Consider the following 12953-nt stretch of genomic DNA (forward strand, 5'->3'; position numbering starts at 1 on the left):
AACTATACTGTACAAACACATGCTGGTGCTTCATTGTTTCGCCAAAATCTTAAGCGTCTAGGAACCTAGTAAATTTGGTTGAGGGGAACATATGCCCTAGAAGAGGGCGTGGCTCTGCACAACTAGGCTAAAAGGGCGCGTTTCCAATATCAGCTAAACCGGTTTAACTAACAAGTGGTTTAAAACTGGTTTAGGAATGGACATGTTTCCACCTGCGCTCTAGGATTACCCTAAAACATGTAAGGGTCGTTAGCATTAACTAGAGGAAAGAAATCAGCAGCTACACAGAGAGAGAAGACGGTGTCCTTGGTCATCGTCATGCAAATTCATTCTAGCAGACGCTGAATCAGTGACAACCAACAGTTGCTCTGACTTGGTAACACAGCGGCCCAATACCTTCAAAATAAGGCATTCCTGGACGGTTTGTTTTGCACATCGCGGATGTGCACATCCCGGATGTCTACGTTCCTAGTCCCTTTCTTGAACTGGTTTAGTTTCTAGACGCGTTTAGGCTAAACTAGTTTAAGGTGCAGCTAGTGGAAACACGGCCTAGATGTATTATTAACATGCTACATACCAAACAAGCAGAAAACCATTTAGCTAGCCAGCCTTACTCCGGAAACGCGAGAGGAATGCCACGCCCAAATAATTGCGCCCGTGCAGCAGCTGCATGTTCCGTAACGTAACCTAGAAAGCTAGCAGTCGACGCTTTGCACTCTATTGCTTCTTCGTTATTTATATTAACTTTACGACAGGAATACATGTGTGTGTGGTCATTATTACTTTGCGTTAATTGTCCTATCTACGCATTGGCTTCTCAAATCTTTTGTAAATCGCGACGACGCTTCACAATAAATCAGTTTTGACCAGTCATCAGCACGAGACATCCCGAAGCATTTCGGCTCTAAATTCGAAGCGTGAATCTAATTAGGCTTTAGCGGTTCAGTCTGTAGTTGACGGATCGCGGCGCCGTTCTCTCTTTATATGCATGAAGTAATCGATAAATGAGATGTGCCGCAATAGATTGGCTCTCTACAGCCTCCTTCTGAAGATCACGACTACTGTCGTCTGCACCGCTAACTGTTAATTACGTAATTACAATTAGTGTGCATAGTCTGTCACTATAGCTAGTCTAGTGCATGCAAGTCGTGCAGGTACCGTTCCTAGCATAGATGAATGAGATAAAAGTAAGAATCAACATTCGTAAATCAAGAAAAAAGAAAAAAGACAGGCCAAGTGCGTTTCTCGCCTCTAAATTAAGTTAGAGATTTTCGAGCAACTTTTTTGGCGGAAGAGCCTTCCTCGAAACGAGGATGTAACAGCAAGGAGTGGTCTACGGCTGAGAGATCGCGGGCAAGCTGCCATAAACACATTTTGACCAATCGAAATCCAAATTGTATTGACAGTATCCTTTGTATTATTGATACACTTGCATTTCTTCCTAGAAGAAGGTGCGAAGAGAGCACGTGAATGTAACACTGTCATAAAACAATAAAGATCAATCGAGTTCTCAAAACTCTATCTCAGCTCGTGAAGGCTATAAGATCGATAGCTGAATTGCTGTAGCATCGTGACAGCGTATGATGGCCAAGCAAAGTTCGTTTCTTTTGTCTGGCTTGTTTCTCGTTTTGTTGCTACCTTCCGATGACGGACAATCGGGTGATAGCGCTTTCCTAAAAATCCTCTGTTCAAGAAACCCGTCAGCTCTTCTTGGTTTGTGCACAAACTACACATCGTCAATACGGACCTGCCCTAGTACGCACTGGGGAGAGTGGAAGTTGCAAGACTTTTCTCCTTCTTCCGCTTCTAACGCTTCCTGTCCGTCAGCGAGCAGACTGTTCAGGTATAATCGTACCAAAGACGTAAGCCACTTGTCAGCAACTTGCAAGAACGAAGCAGGAGACATCTACGAAACACAAGACAGATGTAAGTCACAAATTGTCTAGATATGATTGAATGATGTACGAACAGTTTGCTTTATCGCGCAAAGAAGATGCTAGATGTTCATGATATATGTTTAGTCTTCTATTAATTCTTTTATGGCTGTTCCTATTTTTACTTGCTATGCATGCGTATGTATCTTGTCTTGCTTAGCTATTAGAGAACTGTAGGTGTACCTGTAGATGTACGAATCAATATATATATATATATATATATATATATATATATATATATATATATATATATATATATATATATTATAACTTACAGACATTGTCTCATTGTGGGCTGTGCTTATTGTTTACAGGTCCACCTACTACAAAAGCCAAAATAGCAGCACTCATGCAAGTACTGGGTAACGACTTTGGTTCATTTGCACCTCCAGCTGCAGTGACTTTTACGGTGAAACCTGCTGGCGGTGGCGGTGGCGGTGGTGGTGTCGGTTGGGGTGGTTGGGGTCGACGTCGACGGTCGCCGCCACCACCACCCAGTTGCCAGTACAGTGATCCTCGAGATCTTGCTATAGTCATTGACAGCTCTGGAAGTGTTGGAAGCTCTGAATTCAAAAAGGCTGTGGACACGCTTGCAGATTTCATCGGCTTCATGTGTCACTCATTCGAATGCAACGGGCCCGAAACGAGACTGGCCGTCGTTACCTACGGATCAAACGTGAAGGAAGTGTTCAACTTCCACTACTCTGGCAGCACTCACAAAAGCAAAACGCAGATCATAAATGATATCAAAACAAAGACAACCTACATGAATGGTTTTACAGCTACAGGACCGGCTCTAGAATATTGTCGAGACAACATATTTCAAACAAGTAATGGCATGAGAAGTAACAGTAAACGCCAGATACTGGTTTTGACAGACGGTCATTCAAACAGAGGAATCAAGCCAGGAATTGTGGCTACTCAACTCCACAACCAAATGGGAGTCGAAATCTACGCTCTTGGTATAGGCAGTGGTGTCAACATTGCTGAGTTGAAATCCATAACAAAGGAACGATCTCAAATCAATCTACTTTACAAGTTGTTATTTGTTGACTTTTCTGAATTTTCTCAAGTCAGTAAATTGGTTAAAGATGATATAGATTCTACAGACAAGAAGTGCAAGGCTGCTTCGAAAATCTTTGACAAGAAGAAATAGAAGAAGCACTACAGGTCCAACATGACGTGCAGACTTTGTTGTCAAGAAAACAAGTAGATAGAGCTGTAAGTTAGCTAGAATGCCAAGTACGATGATGCAGCAATTACTATAGTTTCGTAATCATAATTTATGACAGTCAGTGTTTTATACTGTAGCAACCTTTTGTACAGTCATAGAATTAGAGTGTCTGGTTGCAATAATTGCTGTGTGTTACATCACATTCGCATGCATGCTGTAATTAATACACAACAACGAGAATGCATGCACACCATGATTTACTGATTACTGTAGTCGTTTTGGAGACGTGGATTTATCCCATTCCTGTCACCGTGTAAGTGTAGTATCCGAAGCTCTTGCAGTGCACCGACTTCTCAATAGAACACAACATAACGTTAAGACTGTAGACTGTAGACTAAACTCTACACACACATACGCGCGCGCGAGCACACACACACGCACACACACACACACACACACACACACAATGACAATCCTGGGTGCAATTGCCAGCTAAAGATGGTGACACGTGTTTGGAAATTTCGACATAACTAGTAGTAAGGTAGTGCTGCAGGGCCGCACATGGTACAGCTGCATGAATAGCCACTTGATCATCATACATGGACATGCACACCGGACCAGTGACCAGTACAGTATCTTTTAGGAATAGAGTGGACTGCTTACGAAGACATGCAAGATGCTATCGACATCGACAAGTTCTATCTCTCCAACAAGCTACCAAAATTTTTAGCTTACTATAGAAACTAGGTGTAATTAAGGTGTAGGCATTTTGTTTTCGAGAAGGCTTTTTAAATTTATTCGAAGACACGTGCAGCTTAATTAATTTAAGTCTTTGATTGATACATACTCGCATTTTCACACTCTGAACTCTCTAAAGACCTACTGCTGGCTGCATGCGACGAACTTGCTCATAGACTCATGTCTCATCTCTAGTAGCGTACGTCCATCATATATATATATATATATATATATATATATATATATATATATATATATATATATATCCTTGGTTTTCTAGACTTGAGCCTGTCTGCTCCTCCCGCCCCTGCCGTTCCCCATATGCACTCGGGCAACAGGACGAGTTTTTTTGACGAGGTTGCGACCTATCAGCGCGCTGGAGCGAATGTGTGTGATCTGTTCGTAGGAGGCCTCTGGCGCAGCTTTGATTTTCGGTACACGTTTAGTGAATGGACAGATTAGAATTTTGTCATAGCACATCTTTCGAGCAGTAACCTGCACTGTTTATGTATATATATATATATATATATATATATATATATATATATATATATATATATATATATATATATGACTCCCCAGTTTGGAACGTCGTCTGGTGAGCGTTGTTTATGGCATGCCATCGCTGCCAAAACATTTGCACTGACGTTTTCATATGCATTTGACATTCGCGTTTGCTTTTCACGTTTGCTCTAAGTTCATTAGTTAATTAATTAATTAAAGAAAAAGGTTTTTCTGCATGTGTGATTGTGTCTGCACGCCGACACGACAATTTAAGATTCCGATTACGAATTGATTGGAAGATCGACAATTACTGCATGCATGTGTTGTTAGTGTGGAAACCGGCAGTGGAACTAGCTTCTTTCACCCCAATCCTACTGTCATGCAGGTGGATGTAGCAAGATCACCACAACATGGAGATTAGCTTCCTTACTATCTCACAAGGAAAACACACCGTACAGCCAAACTCTCAACTGGATTCGCTGCCGTCTTAGCCTTGCCCTTCTACGAGCCTGCATCATGCATGTCTCTCAGAGGATCAATAGGGTGATTTTCAGAGGCTCAACAAATGACAGCAACATTCTGCTGGCAAGAGCAGAAGGACGCTTTAGATAACTGCCTTAGTATAATACAAACATATTATATTAGTAACAATAACTAGTTTCATTGTTACATGTATATATGTAGTACGATTTATTGAAATACACCAGGCTTCCACAGCAGTAGTAGTAGTAGTATACACTATGTCTCTCACTAGTAGTAGTAGTTCCATCAACTGGATAAGATGTCGCATTGGCTTGCCTTATTACGCGCATCCATCATGTGTCTCAGAGGCTGCAGAACAAGAAGAACACCTATCAACAAAGACATACTCTTGGCTTCGGCTGAGAGTAGACTACATTGCATTAGTTAAATTTTAGAATTAAATATGTGTTTAATATAATTGTTTGCGTATGTTACGTACAGTATCATTGCTGAATTATTTATCTTGTATGATAGAGTTTGATATTTAAATACACCAGTTTTCTCAGTAGTAGTATACTGTTATAATTGAAGTGTCTCTAGAACACCCTCCAGAGTCCTCAAATCATGCAACCATAGGAACACTAAATTGAGTGCACTATAGACACCCTGAAAAGTGCTCAAATTCGACCACCTGTCTGGTAGTCATGCAGCACCATACTAGTGCAACTCCTTTAGTGTTCATGAAGCAGTAGTGAGCCTGGGACATTCTGTTGGTGTGTACTGCAACACCCTACTATGACCTGTCCTATGTATCACCCGTCCAATAATTGTATTAACATAATTAAAGTTTCACACCCCTGGTGCATGTTCGTGAAACAGCCTAGGAGGCAGACCAGAACTTGTACAAAACTCTCCATTGCATTACACAGCACTCAACTACCTGGAAGTATAAAAACTAGGTAGAAATATAGATTGACTCAATGATATATGACGTATATATATATATATATATATATATATATATATATATATATATATATATATATATATATATATACCGTATTATCTCGCATAGAATGGCATGCCATTATGGAACGAATTTTGCCAGGGTGCTGTTATACCTCGAGGTACAACAGGAAAGGCCGTTGTCAATGAGGGAATTTTACCAGCGCCTCAAGTTGCACATCTAACAAAATCTAATATCTTTCTTAAGCGGTACTACTAACTACTACTAAGTCTTCAAGAACATGCCATGCATAGAGATTACCGGTAAGCACTAATCAGTTTCTACTTCTTCGTGTTCCTCATCATCGTCACTGTCTTGATCTGTCAAACCTGATGGTTCGTCATCTACTAATGGTCTTTCGCAAGCAAAAAACCAACGCAACATCGTCAACATGGTCATTAGCATCATCCTCCACATTGACACGTGTCTCCTCCATTACCGCAATTATTAGTATCAAAAGATAGGTCTCGCATTACTGTGACTATCGTACCTCACTCTATAACGGCACCTCACCCTATAACGGCATGCCGTTACAGGTACCAGCTGGAGTTGTAGCCGATTCTGGTAAAATTCGCTTATAACGGCATGCCGTTCTATGCGAGGTAATACGGTATATATATACATACATACATATATATATATATATATATATATATATATATATATATATATATATATAGGCAAATGTAGGAGCAACAAAATGAAGTCATTTACTGATAGAGTCTAAGCAGAAGTATATCATCTTGACCACGCAGTACTTGCTGCAAGTTCTTTCATAAGGTGCCGTACACTATGATAGATTGCCTCGTTCCCTGACCATATAGGTCATACTCCTATGATGTCACAATTGGTAAGAGTGAGTAACAATTAGTCTTAAAGTCTTGAAAAAGTGACCCAAGTATGATATCTAATAGAACGAAAACAAATCAAGACATGTTACCATGCAACTTGTGATAACAGACATACCTCATTTGTGCACTTGAAACCAGAGAAACAGATAGATGCAATGCTCTTGAATTATAGTAGAGATTTTAGAAACATGCATGAAGTACAGACCAATCAAGAATGTTATTGCATACAGAAGATCTCCTTTCTTTAGCTGATGTGAGCATAGCTGCACATACAAATCCATTAGGCGAACCTGGTAAACTGAACTGGAGCATACACTAAGAAGTGTACAGTACTCCATAGTAATCCTTTCAATTTATCTTGATGTGCAGTACTCCAAATAGCAACTGCTATGAACACATAAGGAAAGGCATCAAAGAAAACTGAGAATATCTTTCATCTTTCGGGTCATCAGCCTCAACGGATGGCAGAAACCAATCATGTGCAACCAGCTGCTAAGAAACAAATGTCAGACAAACAAACACACACAGACATGCGAGCGCACGCGCGCGCGCGCGCACACACACACACACACACACACACACACACACACACACACACACACACACACTCACTGTCAGTGAAACACAAACGCATACAAATTTTCTACACAAATTACCCATGTCTATACAAAGCATTTGCATGCGTCAAGTAGCACATAGCAATTGAATGCAGAATACTTCCTTTATATACCATGAAATGTTTGCGCAATCGTCTTCAACACTCAGACTAAGGTGCAAAGCAATTTGAATTTCATTGGGGCTTGTATTTGGACAGATACACAATGGGGTTCTCAACAACTTTTGAGCTAAAGTTCTCACCTAATGCTTACAGTGCAACTTTAGTGAGTGCTCAAAATTATCACAGACGAAAGTGTTTGATAATAGACCATCTGTAGCTATCATTTTCTGTCAAAGTAGGCCATGTCTATACAAAGGTAATGCATGCATTCTTTGTAGTAGCAACACACTAACATGGTGTCACCAGGAGTCAGGCTCAATGAGCTTCAGAAAGCTTCAATAGCTTGTCCAACGTCCATAGTAAGTTCCTTTTGTTCTGTGCCCCATGATGGATGACGCAACGACTCCAAAAGGGATAGCCTTCGCCAAACGGCTTGACTTCTAGCTGGCAGATGCTGCAGTCCTTCTGCCTATTTATTAGGAGACCCCTCACTGTCACTGTTTCTTCTGGCACAACAAGCTGCTTAAACACACGCTTTAAAATTGCAGTACCAGCAGTCAACAACATGGCTGCATATAGCTGTCCGTCACCACCAGGCTTTGCTTCTTCGCATTCAATGACGTCTTCTGTTTTAGCCACCACAACAGGTGTAGTTTTTAGTGTATTTAGAGCAAGCATATCTGGTGTACCACAAAAAGGATGCCAGAACTCTTTGTCAAGGTCCAACCTACCCACTCGCTTCCAATCGTCCCCAAAGCACACGGCGAATCTATAGTTTAGGTCATATAGCTTATTTAAACACCACTCCAGTCTATGTGTCCAGCTCTCTTCATTGAGATCGTCTTCTGCTGCTCGTTGTTTCAGACCAAAATTGGACAACAAGAAGGAATGATCTTGAGGAATGGATGGATTTAATTAATTAATCTGAAATATGAGATCAGCGTATTACATCTATCATCCTCCTTTTGGTTTCCACTGATTTCCTCCGTCGTATAGTCATGCTTGGATAGACAGTTCCGCCAAACTTTGGTTTTATCTACATCTGAGAATGAGATGGTTCTATCATGTATAAATATAAACATCTTCCTGCCTCCAGGGATAGGAACAAGGTCAAAGTGTAGCACACTCTCTTGTTTCACTTTTCTCACAGCCTCACGCAGCTCCAAATATAAATTCAGGTCATTGTCCACAGAAGCCAGAAATGTCTTCCACTTCACTTCATCCGACTGCGTAGCCGGCGGCGGTTCTAGTCGTCGTGCAACGATTCTTTGGACAGCATAAGACAAATCGAATTTTAGAAATGTAAGACCGAAATACTAAGCGACGGTCGGTTGCCCGACTCTAGAATACAATGAAAATGACATACGTCACATACAAGTGTCGGGGTCTCCTTACTCCTCGTCTCCAGATGTTGGTTTTGCTTCACATACATCTCCAGTTCGGATGAACTTTACCTTTCCCCAATCTGGTTATGCGCAACACTTCTCGTTGGAAATTCGAGGCTATACGTCTCGCAACCTCGGTGCCCAGAGCGTGGCGACCAAGCTGAAGGAGTGGTCGTATTAGCATACGGGTTCTACAGTACCCGGATTTACTGTTTGAACCAGGAGACTTACATGTCATTTCAGACATTATGCGTTGTACGTATAAATTTGAACAGGCACCGCTTTTTACTTTGTCCATCGCGTTTTAGCTACATTAATCGGCTACAGGTTCAAAAGATGTAATTGTAGAGTTGTATGATAAATATTAGTGATGTTTTAATAAATGTTGCTGCTTTATAAGTCATTTTAGACATCGTGAGTTGTATGTAAAAAATTGGAACGAACACTGCTCTCTACTTTGTGCATGAAAATTGTAAACTATAGCGTCTCTTTTTAGCTAGATTAATTAATTGGCTACAGGTCGCTAGAACCTGTTTGAACGATGTAATTGCAGATTTGTTGTATAATAATGTTTCAATAGATGTTGCTGTTTGTAAGTCATTTCAGACAGTATGTGCTGTACGTAATAAATTCGAACGGGCACTGTTCATTACTTTGTCCATCAAAAGCGTAAATTAAAATGCATGGTTATTTAGCTATATTGATTGGCTAAAGGACGCTAAATTGTGTTTGAAAGATGTAATGGTAGAATTGTAAGATAATCATGTTTCAATAGATGTTTCTGTTTATATTGAAACATGATTATCTTACAATTCTACCATTACATCTTTCAAACACAAGCTAGCGACCTGTAGCCAATTAATATAGCTAAAAGCGACGCTATAGTTTACAATTTTTATGGACAAAGTAGAGAGCAGTGTCCTTTCCAATTTCTTACGTACAACTCACGATGTCTGAAATGACATAGAAACAGCAACATCTATTGAAACATGATTATCTTGCAAATCTGCCAATACATCTGTTCAACACGTTTTAGCGATGGGTAGACAATTAATTAAGATAGAAAACAACTTAGCTATAGTTTACGATTTTGATGGACAAAATAAAGAGCAGTCCCCGTTCAAATTTAATACATACAAAGCACGATGTCTGAAATGACATATAAACAGCAACATCTATTGAAACATGATTATCTTACAATTCTACCATTACATCTTTTGAGTACAATGTAGCATCTTGTAGCCAATCATTAGAGCTAGACAACCACATTATAATTTACAATTTGATGGACAAAATAATGAGCAGTGCCCGTTCGAATCTAGTATAGGTACAGTGCATAATGTCTGAAATGACTTACAGACAGCAACATCTATTGAAACAATTTGATTAAAATTGCAATATTTTGCAAGATAATCTATTGAAATCTACCGTTATGTAATTTGTAGGAATGGAGTTGGATAATGGGACATGGCTCATCCAACCTCCCACACTTCCAATCTCCATATCGCAAATGCAGCTCATCTCAAATTTGAGAACCTCACTAGCTTAGTTCAAGTATAGTGTCAAACCCACAACATTTAGTTGGACACTGCAACACTCACTTTGCGTATGTCGCAGGCCGCTTCTATGTAAAAAAATCAGTTGAATGAATAAAGTTTCCACATTACGCACATCAATTATACTTACTAGCAAATCCGATGGATAAAAAGGAGGTATGTGTCCTTCAGCACAAACAAAACCAATTGATATCATGATTTGGAACGGCACTGACTGTGGCGCATTCTCGGAACTGGATCTCAAGTCCACACGTACCCTACGGAAAACGCGACGCCGACGCGTACAGTCTATACAGGACTGGTGTGAGCGTGTGTTCGAATAACTGGAATGTGTAGCATTTGCGTCATCGAGAAATTTTACGCTGGGGTCGACTTCTCGAGAGGGGACCCGGTGCATAATCTTTTTAAATTTTTACGCAAACCTTCCCCTTCGCGTGCCGAGTGTGCTTGCCGATTTCGGTTGCGAACGGACAAAAGACGTGGCCGCGTATCGCGAATACACACACACACACACACACACACACACACACACACACACACACACACACACACACACACACACACACACACACACACACACACACACACACACACACACACACACACACACACACACACACACACACACACACACAGACAAACATGCACGGACCAATGCTGTTGATTCGCAAGAAGCTATGACTAGTTTAGAGTAGATTCTAGGTGCTACACTTCTCGGACATTGTCACAAGAGGTGTGTCACGGGAAGAGCATCCGGGACTGCAAATACCAGAAGTACACAGTACAATGGACACGTACGTACATACGTACGGAGCTAGGCTATTATCCCGCGTTCTTTTCTAAGAGCCTGGATTTGTGGATAATGTCATATTTACTATTGTGTTTCAGTACTGTAGTATGGAACTCTCATACATTCCCTAGCTGTCAGACTTTGGACTCTTAGCTAGCTACCGTTTCTGAGCGTGGCGCACTCCTACTGGAGCGTGGCGCTGCGCCACGCTGCCACGCTGTAGCGAGAACCCTGATATAGTTTGAGTCCTTTTCTGTCGTCTGTTATGGCTCATGAAGAATATGCTTCATAGCTAAGGACCCTCACAATGTTTGTGTAAGAATTTGGATACATGGTCTTGGAAAACATGCACGTGGCATGCTATGTTGCTTTGTCATTCAAATTGTACTATGTCGAGGGACTAAACACTTCTTTGTTTTGAAAAAGTGTATAGATGGCTCGAGTTGTCTAGGTATGTTAATTAAGTGTGCTTGCATGGTTTCCAAATTTGCGTATCTGCTTCTCATCTAAAGTAAAAAACGCAGCAAAACAGCTTTCTGGTATGTACTAATTAGGCATTCATAAATGATCTAAGTGATTATGATTTGGAATTCTAGTGTAGTCGTAAAACTGCAATGTAAGGTGTGTCTGTTTGCTGTTAGTAAGCATAAATGTCAACAGATGTTTATTCCTGTGCATACACAGTATAGACAGCAGGTACTGTACCATGCCAAGTAATTATACAACAAATTGAGCTAAATTATCAATGTCTAGCAACATTGAAGTTTAATAAAAATGTGAATGCAGATGTTTTACTTTAGGCACTTCCAGCTACACTACGTCACAAACAAGAAAAGCAGCAGCAAGTATGCATGGGGACTATTATGTTGTCTTCAGATAACTACGCCAGCGATCTACTTGAGTTAGTCAAGCCACACTTACTTGTTAATTATAGTAATTATAAATAATCTATGCTATAATGATTAATTAGTAGCAATAAAAATATCATCAGTTGCAAACACCTTTTAGATAATTATCATGTTATTGTGGATTTGAAGATAGGGAGATCTAAGAGATTTGCAAGAATTGTCTCAAATTCAAATTGAGGTGAATAAAAAAAGTGTTCATGCAACTGAAGAAAACACTGTAATACAGATCAGATCTTAATTAATGGCACCCTGTCCGGGTTTCTTTTACAGTTTTACAGTGAATCTCAATACATTTTAGTACACATACATTGCTATATTTTATGTTGTCTGCTGCCAACCCAGCTACACCTACGAGGCTCTACAACTAAGAGCACAGGAATAAATAGAAGTTAACCTCTTTTTATGGGCGCATTAATTAATGTAACTCGAGACGCGCATGCGCTTGGGTTACAGTAATTCTAGCACTGTCACCGTTCGACGACCAACTGGACGGATGTGGGCGGTAATTATCTACCCGTATGGAGAAAAAACACTTTTAATTTGTTAATTAGAATGTTGGCTTGGTAGTTCGTAACAATCTGCTGTGTTTCTCCTAATTGTTGATGCAAATGATATGAAGCTATTAGGAATACCAGCACCTATCGCAACTATACTGTACAAACACATGCTGGTGCTTCATTGTTTCGCCAAAATCTTAAGCGTCTAGGAACCTAGTAAATTTGGTTGAGGGGAACATTCGCCTTAGAAGAGGGCGTGGCTCTGCACAACTAGGCCTAAAACACTAGCACCTAAACCGGTTTAATTAATTAACAGGTGGTCTAGAACTGGTTTGGATTAGCATGTTTCCACCTGCGCTATATTCCTAGGGATAGGATTGACCTAAAAGATGTAAGGGTCGTTAGCTAGAGGAAAGAAATTAGCAGCTAC

The sequence above is a fragment of the Corticium candelabrum genome, chromosome 21 (assembly GCF_963422355.1).
Source record: "Corticium candelabrum chromosome 21, ooCorCand1.1, whole genome shotgun sequence".
Taxonomy (NCBI): Eukaryota; Metazoa; Porifera; class Homoscleromorpha; order Homosclerophorida; family Plakinidae; genus Corticium; species Corticium candelabrum.